General features: G+C 27.0%; 1 protein-coding gene across 1 annotated transcript in view; it reads right to left on the bottom strand.

Annotated features, from left to right (window-relative positions):
* The window catches only part of LOC107169476 (chitin-binding domain protein thawb), a 59861-nt gene extending 49567 nt beyond the window's left edge, over window positions 1-10294 (bottom strand). The window contains exon 1 of the mRNA XM_089222872.1: window positions 9931-10294. The gene's annotated coding sequence lies outside the window, so the exon portion shown is untranslated. The remainder of the gene's footprint in view (window positions 1-9930) is intronic.
* Between the last annotated feature and the right edge of the window lie 16033 nt (window positions 10295-26327).

Here is a 26327-nt window from a genome sequence, read left to right as displayed (position 1 = left end):
CGTTTTTACATTTCAATACACATAACATGCACGTACATATTATATAACTCTTACAACTGTTAAACCGCTATTATAGGGTTTATATACGAAGTGTACTTCGGTACAATCAATACATATAAGTTTTTCCTAGTACCGATATTTTATTATAAGGTAGAAAAAGGGTAACTTCGATTGTGTATATATATTCTCATTGATATTATGATGCTTAATGTTGCATATTCAGCATTTATATTATATGATATTACACCTATACTGTTTATACTAACAATAATCATAAGTATCATATTACGATCGGTGGGGACTATCCATCGGTTATTAGCTAAACTAATGTTAGGCCGATCAACACGTTTACAATTTGACGCCTTAATGCCGAATACAAGTGAAGTGGTTATTGAACGATAAATATCACAAATAAACAATGGTGGTAATAGGATAGTATCATTTAATACAGGTGATAATGTTTTAGCTAGAGATTATTGGAATAATAACAATAAATGGCAAAAGGGTAAAATTAGCAAATCCATTAGTTGTAATACACACGATGTAGAGCTTGATGACGGAACTATTTGGAAGAGACACAATGATCAATTACTCATTGATAAATCGCTGACACCAGCGAATAATTCAATTTCACTTACACCCACTAGACAAATAAATGAAAATACTGAAAATATCGAAACCGTAGATGCAAAACAAAATCCTGATACTATAATAATAAATAAAACACCCAGACTAATTAGATCTAGAAAACCACCTCAGCGATATTCTCCAAGTTATTATACGAGTAATTAATGTAATTAAACTTACTAACACACTAACATAGCGATTAAGCAATACACAAAATACTACTTATATATATATATATTTTTTTTTTTTTAAGGAAAAAGATGTTGCATATTCAGCATTTATATTATATGATATTACACCTATACTGTTTATACTAACAATAATCATAAGTATCATATTACGATCGGTGGGGACTGTCCATCGGTTATTAGCGAGTAGAAATATATTGTACGTCATTACGATTTATACTGTTAACAATAAATGTCTATATAATACGTTTATGTTATTATTTATATTTATAATACATAACACTTAAGCAGATAGAATTACGTGTTAACATATTGATCACAGTGAATGGTATAATAATTTAGATATAATTATATTGTAACACACACTTGGTCCGTACTTATGAACTTTTCAAAAACAATAAAGGATGATAACTTTAATAATAAGGCATAGTCATGCACATCATATATTCATATTATTACTATTTATTGAGATTCTAACATAAAATTATTGTACAAGTCATACAATATATTGCACATTAACAATAAATAAAAATAATAAATATTATATTATAATATGTGTGTGAGTGTGATAATGAAGAGTACCTAAATATATTTTTTTTAAACTAACAAACACGTCATCACGTCGATAGGGGAAATAATACGTGCAGAAAAATAACAGGTTTTTGTTCTTATTTTTACTCGTGACATTTTTCGTGCTTCCGATGAGATTATGCCTTGTCAGTTACGCAACAAGCAGACACAATATTGTTCATAATCGGCGTACTGCGGTACCAACTACCAAGTAGGCAGCCAGGTATAGTTATTATAGGTATACTTAAATATATTATATTATCCCATAATGATAATAATAATAGTATAGGTAATCAATGTCCGTACAACGTATCCCTTGTGATGGGTAATCTAAAAAATATTACGTTTTATTGCGTTTCCAGTTTGGCGTGACGCAACGCCCAACATATATCTGATGTATAGCGGTTTTTATTATGGTTTCACTGCAGTCGTGTATTTTATCGGCCGGTAGTAAATAATTTATTTTTGATAAAATCAGTTAAGAGTCCCAACGATTTATTACGAGATTTTAGAAATTGGTCGATTTTAGTACGACTTCTATAAAATTCTGTACATTGATCCTATGAAATAAACGTTGAAAGCTCTTTGCCATAAAAAAACACCACACATGCTTTACTCGAACTAACACGTTTATGTAATATTTTGTTATTATTGTTGTCGTATTAACAGTTAGTTAATATAGTCTCGTTGTGGGTGTTTAGTCGAATAACTAATGTTAATATAACTGTATTTTTCTATTTAATCAAGTAAATTGAAATGTATAACAAGCAGTAGTTAAATTTCTAGATAAAAATATGTACATAAAAATTAAACGAGAAGATAAGTAAATAAGTTAGTTTATGACTTTTTGAAAACGATCTTTAAAATGTTAAAAACATAAACGTCTTTATCTGATATGATTTTTCTTAAATTATAAAACTAAAATACATATTATTATTTTAGCTAAATAGTACCCGGATATTATAGAATCTATTATTTACTATTGAAACAAAAAATCGATCATTTTTTCAAAATGCCTAATATTTAAATCGATATTATATGGTACATATTTAAAAATATTCCGATTAATAGTTGCATACCTATTTTAATATTTATAAATTACACCCAGGCGGCAATAATCAAGTTTTGTTCAAATACCTGTTTTTAATTTTTATTCCTAACAATTATTATTCTTTTCTGAATTTCCCAAGTTTTCAAAACATTCATGAAATCTATAAACACGTTTGATCTCGCGAATTTAATGTACCTGCCACTTTTTCTACCTATATATCATTACGATATTTGCATAAATATATTTACTTGTTACATTTGATTTCGTACAAGTAATTGCATTTAAAATCTAAAATATTAAGTGTAATTGCGTAATTATTATTTAAATAATTGTAACTGCTCATTAGAGTAAAAGATTGTTGTTCGATATCGAAAATTAAAAAAATCAAGCTTAAAATTGTATAACTCATAGATATATGGTACACAATAATAGTTCTATGATATATATATATACCCTCTAAACTTACTATATAGATTATAGGTTATTAATAGTTCACAAATGATCAAATATATACACACTCTACAATGTCTTAGATCACTGGTTTCAGTATTTCAATATGACAGTTTTTTATCATCGTCATTTCGCAAATTTTCTGAAAAGTGGAAACTGATGAAAACTATAGGTACCTTATATTATATTTATAGTCACACGTGTGGCATACAAGTACGAAACACGAGAAATTCTTTTTGTTAGTGCCTCAGTGGGTACACGCACTTGGGCAACTTGAATGTTTTATTATTTAATGGATCAAATGGGTCATGAACGACGAATTTTAATCACGATTGGCGCGTATGTTACTTAATCCGTCATACGCATTATTATTATAATATAGTAATAATATATATAGTAATAACTAATAACATTAAATTTTGAGACGTGGTGACCTAAACGCACGGTTAGTAGAAGTGGTAGCAGCTCAGAGGGCCGTTTTAGTGATTTGAGAAATTACGATGAAGCGTGACCTGACATCAGGCGGCTACATGTACCTATGTTATAAATGTGATTAGGTTCTGTTTTATTGAAATAAATGATAATAGGCAACTATTACAAGAGAGTTATGGTTGTATGCGCATAATGAATTCATTTAATTAATTTGCCAAATACGTTAAGTGGGTATTTAAATAATCCAAAAACGGATCAACTCATCAACTATAGCTATAATGGTTCAAACATATAATTAGTAGTTACTTAACACACGTCCATTTAATAACAGGTTTTTAATAAATACAAAAAAAGACCTTAGTTCATGAGTTAGGTACAAACATAAATTATAAAAATGTTTAATGATTTTTCAAATTTAGATAATAATAATATAATAACATATTAAAGAAGGACTATATAAGTATGTTTTATTAGAAAAACGTATAAAATAAGACAATTACATAATAATAAAATTATGATTTTTTTTTTCTTAAAATTAATATAGATAGTTTAAATAGTATTTTAACATCATTTTTAATATTACTTATACATAATTGTCCTAAAATATTTATGATATAAACCATATCGATAGGTACTATGTATTTCATAAAATAAGCAAATATTAACAAGCAATTTCTTTTCAATTATTGATAATGAAGGCCATTATATTAATTGAAGGATTGTAGCAAAACATATTATTTTGTATTGATATTTTTTGAACATTAATAATTTAAAAATTGATTAAATACATTTTCAAGGCTTTAAAAGTACTTCAACATTCACTGTGAATTTATTTGACATTATAAATACAAATTTAAATGATTTATGAAAATAAAAGTCTAATATTTTATCCGAAAACCGTTAACTACAAATACTCGTTTTTACTTTTCTAAACTATATTATGGTGGAGTATGAAATCGTTATTTAAATATAAACAATTCAAATAATGAGTATCTATATTATAAGTGAATCAGTAATAGTATTGTTTATTTTTGAAATGTTTTTCTTAACAATTTTCAAAATACGTGTTTATAGTAATCTACGTAAACATACTTAGATAATAAACTCAATGATTTAATTATTCGTTAAATTTTAGTACCTATATGTGTATTATTTTATCCATAATATAATTGCATTTAATGTAATGCAACTTATTAAGCTTAGATCACGCAATCATGCAGCCTTTCTTCGGTAATAAGTATATTTTATAGGTGAGAATAAAAATAACGTGAGAAACTTTTAACAGATAATTTACTTTGTTTCTCCGATTGTACTACATTAGTCATGTAATAATCTTGTTTTTATAATTTAAATATCAAAATGTAAGACGTGGATTTTGCTGTGTTATGAAATTTAGAGGCAGTTCTGGAGGATTCGGTGTCACAGTTTTTTTTCCTAAACAAAAGCAAACATTATCGCGATAAGAAAGAAGTTGTGAAACGTCATTAGAACGGAGTGAGAGAATCTTCAGCATTCCATCCATGACAGTTGGAGGCCGATCGTTCGACCCCACAAATTAAAGAAGATAAAACAACAAACAATAAGTTCAAAGTATAAAAAAAATTCTAATGCAAATCCTTGCACTAATTATATGTTGCCACGTTGGAACGTGTTGGACTACAAAATAAAATACTTCCGAGACTGATGGGTTGAACGAGCATAAAATTTGGATTTATATTTGTCACGATAAAATGACGGAGTCTGGTAGGAAAAAAAATAAAAGTTCTTAGACAATAATTATAAAGGACCGTGGACCTAGGTATAGTATCACATTATATTAAAAAAATAACATTAGTGTATTTTTATTTTTAAGGTCATAATATAATTTTTTAATACCTACCTAGAGCAAGATCTAAACATATTTTGTACCTATATATGCCTAAGATATTATAATGTCATTGAGTTGAAAGAACTAATCTAATTTTAAATATTTTTATTCTACAGGACATTATATCTTAGACGTATATAATATGACAGAAATTAATAATATAAAGAATAAATTATAAAATAGGTATGTAAACAAAATATTGTATTAACACATAATTATAGTCATAATTATTAACTATAAGTACTTAAAACTATAAAAATCATAAATATTTTTATGATTAAAATTTGTGATTTTACACTTGCAACATAACAATGTGCTAAATATCACATTAAATTAATTCACTAGGTAAGGTATATCTATATTTATTTTAAGAAATTAAAATGTTAAACCTAACCTAACCTAATATTATCATAATATTTATAATATTTTTCTTAGTCATTTAAGCTATTACTCATATATAATATGATTAAATATTATCTGTATAAATAGGTAACATAATAAATAAATAACCAATATTCATTATTTTATCATAATTTGAACTATCTATTCAAATTTGTATGCCGTAAAGTTATGTCACAGTTTGATAACCCAACCATATTTTTTTATTATCATCATAATCAACTTGGATAAATATCATCATACTGTTTGTTGTTACGAATTATTTCCTATAGTCAACTATTTTGATTCACAAAACATGACACAACTATTTTTGTATACTTTCCTTTTAATCAAAACAGTGCCCAACAATCACGCAGTGGCCAGTACTCTTTAGGTTTAGCCTATTTTCTTCTCCCAAATAATTTCCTACTTTTTAACGACAGGCTGATATTACTTGATAGGCACAAAAATTTTATTGCTTATATAGGTACTTTCAAAACAAAATATAATTACCATTATACTAATAATAATTAATAATAAAATGAAAAACGTAAAGTAGCTAATGTTTTATTGAGTACCTATACATTAATTTTATGTGCAAAAAGTATGTTATGAATGAATTTATTCCCAAAAAACTTCAAAGTAGTATATTGTAACACATGTAGGTATATTATCTAATCAAATCTTGTCATTTTTAAAGTTATATAATTTGTATATTTGAACGGATTCAAACTGTGAACATGACCGAATAAAAACGATCTTTGATAGGTTTGCAATGTAACAATCGATTAGTTATAAGCACGTGTTTTTTGCTAACTATAACATATTGAGCATAGGTCACCACAGCTGGTTAATGAGCACGTTGGTCTGTATCAACAGGTAAGTATCCGTCACGGATATTTCATATAATATAAGTATAACCCCGGGGAAGCCGCAAGTGCACTAGGAATAATGATAAATGAAATTCACATTAGTTTCCTCGTGTACGCGCCGTGGAAACGCTTGGAGCCATTTTATTAGTGTCGGACGATTACAACCGGTTCACTACTATTTTCGAACACGTGCCAAGTAGAACTATAATAACTTTAAACGATCATAATTTGAGCACCTGATATTAGGTTTGATCCTATACGGTATCCATTTTAGATGGTTTTAAAATAATACGTTACTTCTAAACCCCATTTCCGTAAATATTTTATTCATATGAGATAAGTAGATACATATTTAAGATTTTTTTTAGTACTTCTTGTCATCCTTATTATATGATAGATTCTACTTCTAAAACTATAATTCGTAATCTAATGAACATATTAATCAAAAAATGGAATCACAAACATTAAGCTTTAAAGTTTTATTTGACATTCGTCGATAAACATAGGTAATATAATCATTTATCACGCAATAACACATATCTATCAATTATTTATAATCAAAACTATTAATTTTGGATCGGCTGATAAATAATTACACTTTTTTACGTCACATTAAAATTCCTTCTATAAATTGAAAAATAAAGGTATTTTCTTTCTAAACGTTTACACTTTTAACTTGCATAATTACTAATTAGATAAATTCAAATGTCAAAATTTTTAAAATATATTTAAATCTAATGTTTAATATTTGTTGGGAAATCTTGAACCTCGTTCATGTACTGTTATCGTGGTAAATTAAATTAAGTATGAAGTATTAGAAGTTCCGTAAACAGCAATTTCTTATGAGTATTGGGTGCATATTATGAAAATATTACATTAATATCTTTTTTTCTTTTTTTGGTATATTTGAAATCGCATAATACATAATATTATATAGTACCATAGATGCATAATGCATGTGCCATGATAGGAAAACGATTTTGGATTAAGTAATATTTTGTGCCCCAATTAACAATTTAACAATCACAGTTTATTAAAACATAATATCATACCTGTTCATAATAATTCTATTGTATTAACGCTTCAATAAGACCTTAGACTAAAATAATCTTTTCGATTAATCGCATTCAAATATTACGTCTTATTGCAATATTCTTAAACAAATAGTTCAAACAATTGAGTTACAAATAAACGGATTTAAATATTCCATTTGTTACGGAGACGTTATAGGTAAGTTAAGTAAAATTTGTTTTAGTATTTTTGTTTGTTTGTTAAAATCGTTCAGAAATAATATATATATATTAACATTATTATTATATAAAAAATAATATATTATATGTTCATAAATAATCGATATTGTTCTTCGTATGGTCGTTTCTTTTGAAATGTATACCAGAAAGATATTTTAGTTTTGATATATCGACCATTGTTATTACTAGTATAGGTAAAAAAGTACCTACTTATACTGTTGGTATAAAATATTATATAACTTATTGAAGCAATTATTTAGTTTAAACTTAATACGCCTCCGGATCATAGAGAAATAAATTGCTATACATATTTCATAGAGGTGAGCGTGAAAAGTAGTCTCGTTCTCAATAGTACGTCTATTGTATTTGCGTAGAGTATTTAATGAACGACTATGCCAGCACTCTAATAACAATATATGCATCGTTCTATCCTGTTTTGACAATTTAATACGTTTGGAAATAATCCAACTTGGGTAAATCATTGATTTATTGTACAATGTCATAGAGTCTCTTTTACACTCAACTACACTACTCTATTTACATTTAGATTATTTATTTTAATATTTAAAAAAATTCATTAAAAGTTACCTTCATATATGATATTCCTAACCATATTTTAATGGTACATTTGATTATAATACGAATTATAGAAACCCTAAATTATGTTTTTCAATTTATGAACTTTTAATATAATAAGAACAATATACCTATTATTTCGTAATTTGTTAGAATAAATGATTTGTATTTTTAGTGGTATATTCTAGCCTTCCAGACCATCCTGATAAATAAATCCTTCCTAACCATCTATCACTACCTCCGGCTATTAGTTATTACTGCGAATATACAAATATTCATATCCACAGCTTTTCATCTTTCTCAATTTTATAATCCTTTTAATCTTTTTAGTTAGTATACAAAACTATATATAATATATAATTTAAACGATAATTTTGGCAAACTAAAAATGATTACGAAAAAAAAAAATAGAACAAAAAATGAGAAAATCACAAAACATATAAATAATATATATACAAAATAATAAATAAAATCACAAAACGAATTGACAACTATAAACGGAGCCCTCCGGTATTGTTTTTGAAATATAAAGTAACTAAACCCGTCTACATCAACATGTTTACAACAGATTATATTATTTGATATCGAATAGATTTGGTTTTGTTGTATACTAGTCGAAGAAAAAAAACTGAAAGTACATTTATCGTGAATCACTTCAGTCATGATGATTCCAAACTACAGGATTCTGCGATGCCCTTATTCCGTGGTCATAATCGTGCAGTGATTCACAGTATAAATCGTGGCCAAATACAATAATAATTAGTTCACCGTAATATTCTGAGCATTTATTTCAAAACGAAATCAAAGAAATATATAATATCAACTTATTTAGACCATATTATTACCTTTTTTTTTTTTATTTAAATACGGATCATAATGGTGTGCCATAATCATACTGAAAATTACAGTAATTTGAGCGATTTATTGCAACCAAAAAATAATATTTCGTATATAGGACAATTACCAAACGGCTAACACGTCATATCACTTAAAAACACATAAAAATTATATTATGATATACAATATACTACACATTATACTTGCCTATATAATTCATTTTAAAAGAATGGTCTGTTCTAATAATAACTTTTGGGTATTTGTTGTATCCACTGAAATGAATTAATTGCATATTGGTGAACTTTTAAGCTACGAAATAAATCGTAATTTAGAAATATTCTTATAAAAACTATTGAATAAATTTTTTAGTAAAATTATAACTGTAATAACCGAATAAATTGGAATTAACATGTTATATTACGCATAGGTATGGTATTTAACAATGTTATTATTTTAAAAATCATTGATTAAACATTACCTAGGTAATAGCTATTACATTTTTCAACATTTCAATTCCTATATCATTACGTTAAGTGATGAAGTATTGGTAATTAAACATTTTGCAGTGATAACAACGGATTAATAACATAAAAAACCTACTTATAAACTTGTATATAATGTATATACCTACATGATATTTATGTTGGGTGGTAGCTTAATATCGTCGATAGGATCAATATAAGTCTAATATAATGATAGGTATAATATACAAAACAACTATTAATAATATGATAATATTATGATACGTCTATTATTATTATGCGAGTTGGGCCATATTATACAAATCAAATATTATATAAACATATTATCTATGAATCAATTTGGTACTTACCGGTTTAATAAATATACAACGGATTGGCTCGATAAGACGTGTATGGACGTATATAATATATATATATTGCCTTGGGTAGGTATTTATATATATATATATACTATATACCTAGGTAGATACCGCGGTATGTACGAAGTATGGCGCGTGTGATGAATCCGTCAAGTCAATTATATTCGACACAAGACACGTCGTCGACTAGCCGCCGTAGATATAATATTATAATAATATACTAAATATACAACGTGTTTACTGTAATGTCGTATGCGCGGAATAGCGTCGGTGCTTAATATTTCGACGAGAATTTAAGTCGCGGGCACCGGTAGTGTTTCCAACTCGTGATTACGGACGTGAATGGACGATGGTGCAGAAGACAGCGACTACGATGATGATGTTTCCAGACATACACACGTCGAGGGTGTCGTCTTCCTTTCTCTCGTCGGCGCCCCCCTCACCAACCCAACCCGTCCGCCCACCCACCCACACACACGCGAGCGCTGGCTGGACTCCGTGATCATATTATTCATATTATTGTAATCGGCCGAACTTTGGGGGAAGAAATATAATGCACATAATACTATATAGGTATACATTAAATGATGTACATCATTGATGCAGCCGTTCTCGCGGCGGATAAAAAAAACCGGGTCAAGGCGGTCGCCCGCGAAGAAAGAAAAAATTAGAAAAATTACGACGGAAAATAATATCGCATATAGGTACATAATATTGTATACAACCTGCGGTGTCTATACACGCCTTATGCACTTACGATAATATAATAAAGGTTAAGTTAGGTTAGGTATATACCCACCTGGTACAGGGTGATTTTTTTTTTTGTTTTCACGTGAACCGTTCTACTATTTATACTATACGCAGTATTACATCTGTTGTTAATTTTCGTAGAACTCAGACTTTCAGATTGATATTTTTTAAATAATGACTAGGAGGACTCGAACTTTAATGTTATTAGAAAAAGTATCAAATATGCATGCTGTTTTGCACTGAAAATAAAAATGTTATGCACTTTAAAACAGAAAATAACTAAAATATTAAGTAACTCTATAGATATCTTCTTCTTCACTTTTCATCAGCAGATTTGTTTAATGCTGAAAATTATGGTGTTATTTATACATTAAATTAAAGTTTAATTATTGATCATATAAAATAATATTAATTCGGGTTTCAACACTTTACGTCTATCTTTTTTTAAATTTTTCCATATAATTTATTTTTATTTTATGGTTGGCAGAAATCGCAAGTTTGTTTTAACTGTGTTGAAAAAAAAACGTTATGTTTCTATAATGCATTACTATAATAGCAACAACTATACTGCAAAATGATTGATCCGCTACATCGATCATCATCTAACCTTACCAATCGACGAACTTATAATATCATAATAATTATGAAACATTGTAAAATTTTATGTTTTTTTTTTTCAAAATGTTTGCGTTATTTTAATTGTACTGTCAATTTTAAAAAAGCACCAATGTCCGAAAAAAACGGTACGTGGGTCATAAATTTACACGTCCGTGCTGTTAAGCGAAGTACCTATATTAGATGTACAATAATAAGAGGAGTGTTAAATGGCCACAATCACCTCTCTCCTTGGAAATGTTTTTCTTCGCGAAAATCATTTTAACAAAGTTTGATGCCAGTTTTGTTATCACCTATAAACACAACCCTCTTCACTCATGGACGAAAAAAATCCTATGTTCGCCACTGCGTCTAATAACAATAATAACAACGAGAAAATCAACTCTATGTTTAATTGGTAGGTATATTATATAATTGTTCGATACAAATGTTACCAATACGCACGAACATATAGGTATATCCTTATAATATTATAATTATAAAATATACAGCGTTGTCGCACGAAATTCTGATGGGGTGGGTCTAATTATAATAATAAAATCTAAATACCCGCCCCGCAACAGGATTCCGTGCGGTTTGTGTATATTATTATTTATTATTATGTCAAACGGAAATAGACTTCGCGATTGTGCGTTTCGAAGGACGATGTGGCGGCCGCGCGTGTGAAGGAACACGCCTGCCGGCGACGGGACGCCAGTCGGACAACCAAACGGGGATGGTGTCTTAATCATGTGGGAAACCCTTTTCGATCGCAACCAGCTGTCTTGTGTATGTGTGTCGAGAAACCTTGACCGGACTACATATTATTATAATATTATTATGATGTATAAACCTACAGATATATTAAATTATCATAATGTATTGTGAGTTGTGACTGTTATTGTACGGTTTTATATGAACAATAATAACATATTAAAATGTGTAAGCCGACCACGCAATATGAGTCGATATTACGACAATTTCAAGATCTTTAATTACGTGAAAAACAATAATTAATTGTGAAAAAATATAACATCACTATTTATATATTGTGTTTGTGTGTATTTTCTATTGTCTATATTACTATAACATATATGTGTATTGTGTATATACAAAAAAAAATATATATATATATGTATTGTAGATATTATATTATATAGAACATAGAAGCGCTAATTAAATAAAACATATAACTGAATAATTTAATTTATTGTAACGTGGTAACATTTTAATCCATGGACATATTTTTTTCATTATTATTTACTCTAATATTATGACAAAGAGTATTAAACTCACATATTAAGGCAGAAACGAAAATTCTATATAAATTTAGTTATAAGAAAAATTATATATACTATTTATTACCTGTAAAGAATTTAAGTACAAGCACAGTGGTATTAAAGTTTAAAAAAAAACAATAATTAGTAGGTAAACGTCTTAATTGCTACGTGAATAGTTGTTGCCTGTATTTTTTAGGCAAAAATCATTTATTTTATTTAATACAAGAGTGCCAACGGGATAAACTTGAAATTGTTCAGATTCTCATATTAATTTTAGTAATTCTCATTTGCTAATACTATGCATCGTCTTCTGAAACAGGTTTTAAATCATAATCCCAAGCATTCGTGTAACATAATAATATAACATATTATAATACAATTTAGTATAAACACATAAAAACAACGTTCAACTAGTTTGCATAATGTTATGTTAATATGTCAAAAGTCATTACGCAAGTATTATTTCCGATGTATCGAGTTATAGAAAGAAGATCCACATTTTGTCAAAATTATATGAACTTTACATTTACAACTTTCTCCAATCATTGGGAATTAAATAATGTTATATGTTCTCCGGTATTTACAATGTTTACATACTCATTAGTCATTAACTATAAATTGTACAACCCACAAAAACATTTTAACGAAAACTTCTAAAATAAATAAATTAAAAATAAATAAATTTCCATAAAAATTTTAATTGAAACATTTTTAAAATTAATAACGTCTGTTTAACTATTTTAAAAATAGTTTTAAATGAATGAAATCGGTAATTTAATGTTAAAAACAGTTATATAAATATATTGTAAGGTTAAAATAAAGTGGCAAAATATACGGTAATTCACGTCCAGTATAGTACCTGTACTTAAAATTGGAAAGTTAGAAATAAAATGTTTAAAAATATATTTCTTTTCTTGTGGATACTATAGTGGGAAAGTTGGTTATCTAATTTTTTTAGTTAAATATTTAGAGCTAGAGAGAGATCAAAATAGTTATGAAACAATACTAATAACTAGTAATACGTATTAACAACCGTGGGTAGTTAATTTAATAATACTGAGATGCAAAACACTTAGGTGGACTACTGGTCGAATGTCTTAATTTCCTTCACAGTGATTGTGATTCCTTTATTTCTGAGAGAGTTTTGGTATGTACTTGCAGGTGATAAACAATTATAGTTTATGCATTATGTATAGATATTTAACTATAATATGCTAGATAAAATTATATAAATAGGAACAATATTAAACTGATAAATCAAGGATTTGTATTTTTGGCTAAGTGAATTTTCGTTTAATTATCTTTAATTATTATTTTTCAAATATTTGCTTTAGAGTGATTTTATCTATACTAACATACGAGCATTTATATGCAATCTGAATGCAACCCCATCACTTAAAATGTAAATATTTAAACATTCAAAATCGGAAGTAAGTCTATCTCTTCCAATTTGGAATTTAAGTCAGATATGAGGACATGTCTAATAAATAAAAATAAATAAATATACAAAATTATTGTTCAATGAAATATATGAACTTTAAAATGCACTGCAATATCAATATTTTGACCGAAACTATCAAACATTGATAATTGACTATGGAAAATTAAAAAACATATTATCGTAATATTTTATGTACGTACAATATATTGCGTAAGCTACCTAAAATATATTGGCAGAGACTACATGGGCTCACCTTTTGCCTGCAATCTTTTTATGGTTTTGTAATTAAAGCAATAATCATCGTTTTCAGAAAAAAGTTTTGGTGCCTAAATGCTAAAAGATAATCCAGTATTTCGACAGTCGTCTGACGTGTTCCAACCTATCTAAAAACTCTACGTGGCTGAATAACACATTGGTACCTATCTACCTGCAGCGTATATATCAATATCGTATTGGAGATTATTAGCAAAAGATCAAATGTTATCACGCGATCTGAGTCAAATCGTTGTGTCGCGTTTATACTGTATGTGATGAATGATAATTGTACCTAAATCATCGTCTTTTATCTCGGATCGGTATAGTGCAGCAGTTATATAGTATGGTGCAGTACTACGACCGTAAAGCCATTACGCGTGCATTGCTTATAATAATAATAATATGGTCTGTCCTCGGGCGTCAAACGATTATTTTTACACGATTACGCGGTAAATAGTTTTCTAAACACGAGCGAAATGCGGATAGGCGCCTACACGAGAAGAATATCCATTTTCGAAGCTCAAAAGTCAAAACGCAAATTGTTCGTATTTGCTGCGTGTCAATAAATGTACTTCTATCTAGTATATATTAATCAATGTCGTACGCATATCGGCTTCGAATGTTTTAGGCAATAACACATAACTCCGTATATGCAGTTTACAGCGTTTATGGTGAGCATAATATTTGTGGTCTTATCCAATTATGGATACGTATTGGGTATGCGTAGGCACGAGATAGGTAATATAATATTCTATGTAGAATTGTAAAACTGACCACATGACTGCAGAAATCACATCGAAATTTGTGTCTATATACAAAAAAATTATCTAAGTGTTCTTTATACTTTATACCGAACGAACAATCTAAACCGGATGTTGTCTGGACTCTGGATGACCGTCTTTGAAGACAAATGTCAATAATGTTTAAATTAGAAACTTCCCATTTTTCAACTACGGTACTGCAAATAAACCCAAGCCCTTGTTATACATTACTTATTACTTATTAGTATATTTTATAATAGTTTTAATATAAATACTGATATTTTACTTTTATTTTACAAATTAAAGGTGAGTACCTAAAGTATTTGCTACACAGCCTCATGTGCTGTTATACTTAAACTTATACACCTCTATAAAATATCAGTTATTTTAGTTTGAGACACTTGTATAGTTGTATGTACACTAATTTACTACAATTTAATATAAAAACCATCAAAATGTACATTTTTTAGAATACTAATACCAACTGTAGCAGGGAACTCGTATCGTCCCGGATTTTTTCCAAAATATGCTCGTGCTCCACTCACCAAATTTAACTCTACTGACGTCAAATGATCCAATCCTACGAAGTAAAAATAATAAACACATAGAATTTTTACACAAAATTTTGTTGTAAGAAATTAAATTAATAATAACTATGTACCTATATATGTATTATGTATAGTATAACCTATGTATATAACTATTTTCCCCAGGCCATTTTGTGTCTAAATCATAAAGCTGGGTATAGTGCTATTGTATAGAAATCCTTTAAATTTGTAGAGTTATACAATTAGAGAAAATATATCCAGTGCATCAATATTTTAACAACAAAGTAGTAATTACCAAATATATGAAACTAACTCAGAAAAATAATAATAAAGCCCCAAAATGCTTTAAAAAAAATGCATTTTAATCATCAATGAATTAGATGTTAAAACAGCTAATAAAGGCGGGACGACATCTTTGCAAAAATTATATAAGTTGTCAGAGAACAACTGCCCTCTTCAGATTACGCCCATGGTGTAAGTACTTAGTACTTACCTACTTAATTAAAATTTAGCCAGACATCATTATGTGCTTGAGAATTATTTTATTTGTGAACAATGAGAAATGAAATTAACGCTGAGATATTATTTGCATATTTGTTATTTTATAATACTACTTCAATAGTTGGTAAATTTTAATCCCATGGCTGACGTTGAAATATAATATTTTAGAATAAGTAAATGACATCTGCTTAAGACCACACATATTGAACTATCTTATATTATAAAGTAACTGTTGTAATAATATCACAAGTCACAACTCTATACGATATTATACAAATTACAATGGAATGCTGCAATTGCGAATCCTCGATGTAAATAACTGTGTTATTGCTCATAGCCTTCCATCTTAACTTCCTTCCGGTACACAGACTTCACATACATTTTTTTTTTTTTTAGTTTTGTTTATATTCTATAAAGAGACCGAATTTCGAAAAAATCACTTATATTTGAAAATATGTGTACAATATTATTTTCTTCAGCGTAGACACTAAACAAAAGTATTATAATGGTGTGGACTCTCATTTTATTTTCAACAATAGTTTAAATGCTTAAATGCCTATAAACCTAACAATGAATAAACCTAAAGTCAAGTAACAAGTATGAATAAAATGATTTAAATTAGAATGGATAGATCTTAAAAATTACACAAACTCTATTATCGAGATTGGCCGCTCATAATGTATTTATAATATTTTGTTTCTACTCACAATGGAACGCACGTAACGATGGATTCCGGAAGTATTTGTTGGTGCCAACAACATAAAATATAGGTAGTAAGTACTAAGTATAATAATAATAATAACTAATACATATAACTCGTTGTGAGTGTATAAACTGACTATAGCTTTAGATTCTGATACTCAAATTATGTGAAAAATATAATTATATAAGTTCATAATTATGTCATTTTTATTTATTGAAAGAATGAATTTAAAAATAGATATACATTTTTAAACGTTGAGAAAATTTGAAAAAACTGTTTTTCATGTACCATGATTTATTATTACTTTTTAATATTACCTCTTTATAATGATGATACTTCACTATTCTTTGCAAATTGTGATTATTTAATTTACATCATCTATTCAATTAATTTATATTTCAAATTATGAACTTATAAATCCCTCCTTACGAACATGTTCGTAGGGCCATTATCTTCTTGAAGAATAAAAAATAAATTAAATTCTGTTTCAAGGTAAGTGGTGCGCTTAGTGTCTACCCAATACCTGAGATTTGGTTAGTTATCGTAGCGGTTTGGTATTAACAGATAATAACATAGTCCAAAAAATTCAAATCTTAAAATAATTACCAAAAACATTTTTTTTCTGTATTATATTATTATAAACATTTAAAAATATATATAAAAACTGATAAAGGGCCTTCTTTAATCTGTTTTTTCAATCCATAATGTTTTTCATCTTCTTACTTATTGTTCTATGTATATTGCAAGTTACGACATATAGAAGATTAAATCACAAATTATATAGTTGAAAATTAATTATTTCATATATAATTAACTAATCCTTAACTATACTATTTATCAATAGGATTAATTTGCATGTACATAAATTCATTTTTTTTTTTATGATTACAATATGATGAACTATTTACCCTATGATATCGTAATGTATATTTTGTGTTTTCGTATTTGTGTTTCACTATGTATACATATATATATATTATATATATATAACTATCTAAATAAATATTTAACTCCAATGCCAAATAACATAAGAACAAATTGGTAAAAGAAATGAACAACGTGATCAAATAAAAATATAATTATTTGGTTATTTCGAGTGACACGACTTTTAGTTTTGGAATATTTCCATAAGGTTAAAGGACAAACATTACACTAATTATGGGCTTAAAAACTGACTTTGAAAAACGCTTCAATTGATGTTAGTTTTAAAATAACCTAAGGCCGTGGCCTTCAAATAAATCCCGTTTAAACCAACAAGTTTTAAACAAAATATCGCAGGTAGATACTGTTTTCATATTTATTTTCACTCCCCATAATTTATAATAGGAAAATAATCCACAAAAAACCGAAAAAAATTGGCTTAGAGTGCTTAAATAATAATTACCTAATGCAGTGAGATGGTTTTGCAACAGAGTTGCTATTCCTATTAACATGAGTGCGTTTTATTTGTTATCATCAAACATAATAATATGTCTATATATTACTGTTTATACAATTGTATGAATTGTAAATACAAATATCAAAAAATATTTAAAAATAAATAAATAGTTAGATGCCCACTCTTATGACTATTTGTACTACTCAATATGCATTTATTTTGTTTATTTGAATTATTACTCGTACTTTAATTCGCATTATTACAGAACTCTTAACATACAACTTCCATTACACATACAATTAGTCGATATAATGTATGTTATAGAAATGTAAAATACTGACATTATTATAAGAATATCATATTAATGAATAAACGTAATATAAAATGAAATTATCATTTGAATAAAACAGATAAAAGCAAGTAGGTAGATCGTTGCATCTTTTTTTTAACCAAGGATTATATTGTTAAACGTTTCATAATAACGCATTTTAGTAAAATGTTATGTTCTTAGACAAATGTAGAAATCCTACGTTATTCAAAACAGATTTAAAATCTAAAAAAAAAACAATTTTTTTTTATGTGTTATACTTAAAATATTTTATTAAGTTTTTTTTTTATTCGAAAGCAATTAAGTATTACGTAAAATGAATTAAATTACTTGTAATATTATTTAATATAATATTTCACTATACGAAACAAAAAATAAATAATCCCCCAATTTAATATATTTATTTTGTATAATTTTAACATAAAAAATGCAAATACTTTTTGTATATTATATTATCGATATGGTTATGTTAAATGCAATATCTATCTACCTTTATACGATTTCAAAATGAAACGGTTATGACCTCATACTCAATGACGTACAATGGTACCACTAAGAATATTCCTCAAGGAACGTTCTTGAAAATTAGGAATATTTTGAAAATATTCACATACTTCTCGGGAATATCCCTTCAAAAAATATTCATAATATATACAAACAAGACAGCATTTTGTTTCTGAATATTTTGTAACTGTATTTAATTTCACATCAATTTAAAATCTAATAATCACACTGACAACAATTGACATTAAGTCTATTCGTATTACTCGCATTATTAGACTTGTCTAATATGTTTAATCTATGTAACTAATACATTTTCGGAATTAATATAAATATTATACTCAATACAAAATCTCCATATCATCTTATAATATTTGTGAGCATAAATTATTTACCATTCCAATTAGTAATGAATATAAGTTAAATAAAATATCGAAACATATTATATTAACAATACGCTAATAATACGCATAAAAATAGTAATTTTCTCGATGAATTCTTGGTCTTGAGAATATTCCAGAAGATGCGGAGATGCACAGCACTACAGTGTTACCTCTACACTGCATATAAAAAATTATAAATAAATCCAATTTTTAGCGACAGTCCACAAATTTGTGTTCAAAAATATTCAAATCATTGGACTGATTCGATTGAAAAACAGTTATTTTATCACTTTAGTTCAGGTGTTTTATTTATTTATTTTTTTGACAATAATATAGATAATGTAATAATTTATAGATATGTAATTAACCAGAAATCTTTGACGACTTATCGTCTACGACTCAACGTGTATAAGTTATAGCATCTACCGAACGTGTGGAATTATATTCGACAAATCACCGAAGACTGTATTTCCCAAATACCGTACGATATATTGTGTGATGCAGTCGGTCAGTGCCAAAGTGTTCGAAGTTGTTTAATATCTGGCAGCTGATTGATGGCTGGAAATAAAAATTATGGTGTTTTATCCGTTGCGCGCGCAGCCGTGGTGATTAGAAATAATAATTATTACCCCGTGGCCTGTAGTCTGTAAACAAGTGAATAACGTCGGAATGCTGTTTTACGATTCATTGTTTGATGTCATGGGGAAAAGGTTAAGATTATCCACAACGATAATAATTATGTAAGGAATGAGACATTTAAGTGAAAGGCTCGATTTTATGTTCCATAGTGTGTATTCTCGGACACGGAACTCTTCCTGTTCGGTCCATCTCCGCAATTGTTGTTTTACACACCGGTTTTGCCGAAAGAATGACCAACAAATTTAAATAATTGTTAATATTGTGCATAATATTTTGGTATGGTCTCCACCAAAATCACTTACTAGAAAACGTAAAAAAATGTATTTAGGTACTTATAAATTATATTATATTACTTTATAGGTACCTACTACCTAGCTATGTATTTTGTGTATGAGCATTAGAGTAATGTTATTTAATAATCGATCTAAAAATAATAATATGCATGGAAAATAATACGAAATTTTGAAATTAAGCTCCAGACTTACTAAATTCTGTTGTTTAGTAGGTGTTCAATGAACCTCGTCATTGAGTAGGTTGCTGTATAATGGGTATGTTAAATTTAAATTTAGTGATAAATCATTGCCTACGAAAAGCGCCTCTTAACGGAGACGGATTGTTAGCCTATACATTATACAACAATAAACTTACATATTATTATACACAATACACCTAACTATTTATATTACAGTTAGTAATTTATTTTTACTGTAGTAATACGAAAGGTTGAACTAATTTTCAAAAAATTCAAATTAAAAAAATCTAAATCGCATATTATATATAATTTGAGTATAAATATTAATACTCGTATTCTTTGGGTATAACTCTATTGACTTGATAATAATACGCATGAAATATAATAAACGTGCTAAGCAAAACTGAACCGTTTTCAATAAAATTCATTTAAATTCTTTGACACTCGATGAAAGGTTGTAGCTTCGTATTTCAACCTCCATATCGAGTGAGTGACTCGCACATACATTTTATTTTGAGTCATAAAAATCGGATATTTTTGTGTTCATACAGAAAGTTGTCTTAGGTTTCAGGAAATAAAATATTTACGATGATTTGATATAATAATTATTATCTGTACTATTTTATACTCTGTCATTTAGGGTAATAAAGCCATTTTATATAAATGTAAAATTGACCACCTATGGGCTATGGCGCTTTATTATAGCTATATTGCTATAATATACATACTCGTAATATTCACTTAATAGGTATACACTAAAAAAAACTCATCTGATTTTGACAAAAAAATAATTGTGAATATTTTAACAAAAGCAAAATGAAAACGATAAATTGATCAATTATAATAGTTAAATAGTCGGCAACAGATAGTCGGGTTAGGCATAGATGGGATAAATGGCACAATGACGCATACATGTAAATATACAGTTTTCGATTAACTGGCAAGAAATCGTGCATACATATTATTGTTTGGGATCCCACTCAGATCGCAAAAGTGTTATACAACATAAGTGTTACAGGGAGCACTAGAGCAGCTATTATACATTTATACATAAAAGGAAAAGTATAATATGGTTAAAGCTTAAAAGATCAAATAATACTAGACAGATGATTTTAATGATTCAAAGGTTAAAGATTACACCAGTTATTTTGGGGTGGCTTCCCTCTATTGTATATGATATTAATGCCATGAACGCCTATTCGTTTACTTTTGCGTACATTAGATTCATGTAACAAAAACAAGTTACTTTATTATTACTAATATTACTATCTAGTATCCATTGAACGTGGATTAGCCTTCTTGGATTAATTTATTCCCGGGCAATGACAGGCAATGCAGTTATTAGCTAATATATAAATCTATATGACTATATTATATTCAGCGTCGTCTAAACATGTTTTGAGTTGTAAAATTAGGTTAGGTTCACGTACAATTATTGTAATCTTTTATTTTCACTCACTGATTTATAATAGTGACGACTGACGAGTGATTGATTATTTATAATAGATGAAAAACTTATTTCTACAAATTATTATCTTAAAGGTACCTATAAATTATAATATGTTTATTAATTTGATTTTTTTTTTTTTTATTGAACTTAAAAACATCAACAGCTAGGGTTATTAGTTTTTATTTAATACATAATGAGTGATTTCTAGAACTAAAATTATACAATTAATATGGTATTAATTATGTATGATTTCCACTATCATTAATATTATGGTTATCGTTAGCAGAAGGTTTAAATTGTATTTTTAAGGACGGTTTTTCTTAGGAAATCTAATATATTTGCGAATATGTTTATTGTTTATAAATAATATTGAACTTCTTATTTAAATAAAAATTGTAAGATATTATATTTAAATAGTGAAATTTAGATGAGATAACATAATACCTAATAAGCATTAGGTAGGCAATTGATGCTACTGACTTCACCTCCGACCATCGAACAAACATTTGATACGAAAATTTAAATTATGTTTAATAAACAATACTTAAAATTAATTAAAATAAATATGTATAAATTTCTTCTTTCAATAACTCGAAATACTACAATATGATTATTATTTTGCAAATAATTTACTATACAATATACTACTTATATATACAAATATAAAATACGTTTCTTTAAGAAATGATAAATTATTAATATTATTAATTACTGCGAGGTATCTGTAGCTGGGATGATACAACTGAACTTATAAAATCGGTTCGTAATGCAGGTATATATTAATATATATATATTTTTTTTTTAATAGTTATTTATTTATTTGATGAAACATATTTACAATCTGTATTAATTATACTAATACAATAGGTAAATGTGAGGGTGATGATTGGCAGGAAGGGGAAGTCGTCCAATGACGGCACCCCGTATATTAATATTTATAAATATATTTATGAATTCATTGAAAATATTGAAATATATAAAATTTACTTCTAAGAACGAGATCAAATAAAGTCACTAATTTTTTAGAAAAACATATTGTAATTAGGTAAGTCATTATATCTTTAATCTTATAAGATCTTTTAAAATATGTTCAAGTTGTCTAAGCTGAATTTAAACTAGACCAACTTAATATTTTATAATAAATCAAAAATAGTCTAATTGAGAATTTAAATGTCAAAAAAATTGTTATGAAAAATTTTTTATTCAATATATAATATATTAATCGTGGATAATATTAATAATAAAATATTTAGACATTTTCATTATGACATAACCTCTTATTGTTTCTACTTTTTAGTTATAAATAAAATAAAATTTTTATAGGATACAAATATAAGAACATTGTATACCTAGACACCTAGTACTTTATCTATATATTAATTACCCATATGGTTTTCGTAAGTTTATTTATAAATAAAGAATAAATTATTTTTATATGAAAAATATAATAATAATAATAATAATTAGTGAATTAAAACCTAGACTATGAGAAGTAGGCGTTAACATTTATGGATATGGGAAAATTATTTACAAGATTAGGTACTTGTTACATACCATTCTTATGAATTATTTCACATAATGAAATTAAAAACAAATTATTCAGTTTCCATCTTTCTCACATTTATATAAAAATCTAATGATAATTTGTTTTTATATACAAAATAATAATTACATATATGTATACAAGATATATACCTACAAAATATTACCTAACTTATTTCGGACAATTAATAAAATACTTTTACTTTGTAATACATTTTGGTGATTCAAATCGCAAGAAAAATGAGTATATATATCTTCGGTCAAATAAGATACTTGAAATATTCAAATAGAAGTTTGGCAAGTATGTTACCTACTTAAAAATCATCTGATGATAGTACTCGACTTGTTGGATTCACTAATTGATGAAATTTGATGAAGCATGATTTTCGGTCAACTTTTTAGTTATTTTTTGAATTTATAGGAGCCTAGTTTGTATATGATGTGTATTTAAACGAATATTATCATTAAGGTTTAAAACAAATATTATATGAGTTACGAGTGGAACTTAAAAACATATTAAAAGAAAAAATAGAGAATATGCAAAAATAAATTAATACCTATAAAAAACTAATTGGTTGAAAATTCGTAGAACATAGTGGCTAGAAGTATTCGATGCAAATTACTAACCTAACCAAAAAATCTTAAAATTCTTAATCGGAACAAATTCATTTTTAATTGACTTTCTACGTCATTAGACTGGTGTGTTCATTTAAATATATGTCAATGTAATTTTAATAATTGATACTAGATTAAATATGTACCTATACATTAATCGATTATGCACATTAATATCTGTTTTTTTTTTTTTTTTTGTTATTGAATAGGTACCTAGAATATATTTTTTTTACAACTTTTGGATTCTAAATTTTATTTCGTTATTAGCTTTTCTCTCTTTTTACTGGATTTCTTTCTCCAATTGTTTCAAATTTGTATACAATTATAACACTATTTTATCAACTGGGAGTTGGAACATTGCTATAAAATGAGGCAGATATCACAAATTCCTTTGTTTCTTCTATCTTGTTTTATAACATTGTGTTTTATTTTGAATTGTTAAGATTTTTTTTAGATTCTGAGCGTATCGAGGAATGTATTGAATTTACAATCATAATGTGTGTGTGTTTTTTTTTTTTTTTTGTCATCACGTTTTAGGGCAGTAAAAGTGCTTCGCATTTCGACTTCAGTACCTCGTTCGATCAAAAAGTGAATTTAGTTGGTACTTTGGGGGGTCAAAAGTAAAAAATTCTTAAACTTTTCTAAATAATCGAGAAAAACAAACTAAAACTTAAAAGAGAAACGTAAATTTTACGCACAATCAGTTTTCGACAAAATAGTTTTTGGTTTTTGATGTAACTTTACAACAAATGACTATAGATACATGCAATTTTCACCAAATTTTTATATAAGTATATTCTATCTACCATCAAACATTTTGACTTAAGTTGAACTATTTATAGACATATGCAATTTTCGATCATTATTAGTTTTTTTTAAAATTAATATCGATAAAAATGTATTTGTTAGTAGAAAAGCTTGAAAACTTAATACAAGGCTCCTAACATATTTTGTTACAATAGCAGTTGAAAAATAAAAGAAAAGCATGGTCAACATTTTTTTTTTATAAGCATTCAAAGTTTGAATTTTGACAAAATACATAAAAATCACAAATTAATTTAAGATAGAAATTCATAAAATTTTTTTTTTAAATCTAGGGTTTGACAATTTAATACAAGATTTCTTACAAGTTTTTCAACCTTTATCATAAAATAAATATCCACCAAAAAGTCAAATTAAGTTTTTATGAGCGTTTTAAATTTAAATTTTTATAACATTGGATTTTTACTAGATTTCTCATTTAACGATTTTCTTATTTTGGTGTAACTCTAAAACAAATGACCGCAGATACTTGAAATTTTCACTGAAAGCTTATATTTAATAAGATTTTCAAAATATTTTAATTACTTTTTAACTGCTTATTGACATTTTAATTTTTCAACTTTTTTAGTATTTTTTTCTATTAATATCAACAAAATTTTATTGATTTGGTCAAAAAGCTTCAAAATTTAATATAAGGCTTCCAACATATTCTTTCAATATCAGTTGAAGAATATTAAAAATACATAGGCACGATTTTTTTTATAAGCATTTAAAGTTCAAATTTTGACTAAATACGTAAAAATTACGGTAATGTTCAAATTATCTTAGATAGAAATTCATGAAAATTATTGTTTTTAAATTTAAGATTTGAAAATTTAATTCAAGATTCCTTATATGTTTGTCTACCTTTATCAAAAAAAAAAAAAAAAAGTCCACCAGAAATAATTCAAATATTTTAATAAGTATTAATAATAATTAATAAGTAATAAATAATAATAATCTATAATATATCCTAGACACATAAACCGTCTTCGCTCAGAATCGTTTTTCGTATACATTGATCTAAAATCATTGGGTTTAAATGTAATTCCATCCATTACAGTAACTTACTTGTACCCTACTGTACAGCAGACCAATATCCACTTCCTCGCTTTTTTTAAATATTAAATGACATAATTCTTTTAATTTTGTAATTTCAAGGTCGTCGATCATACGACACAATACACACCTTACATATTGTCATTAAACATGCGTACTGTGTAGCCATAGATAGCCCCTTTATATCACCGATAATAATTAGATTCATCGATCATACTGATGGTCAGATGGTTTTGTTGAATTCTGTAAGTCGACGGATGAAACTCCACAGTCACGCGTCCGTATAACATTATTGACTCTTGACAAATATCTAATAACTAAATTGCATAAAATATATAGACCTTATAGCAATTAAAATCAAACAAATAAAAATCAAACGCACATAAG

The sequence above is a fragment of the Diuraphis noxia genome, unplaced genomic scaffold (assembly GCF_037042655.1).
Source record: "Diuraphis noxia isolate RWA-SAM2 unplaced genomic scaffold, SU_Dnox_SAM2 contig0003, whole genome shotgun sequence".
Taxonomy (NCBI): Eukaryota; Metazoa; Arthropoda; class Insecta; order Hemiptera; family Aphididae; genus Diuraphis; species Diuraphis noxia.
The sequence above is the reverse complement of the archived record's forward strand: the minus strand, read 5'-3'. Positions and strand labels throughout refer to the sequence as shown.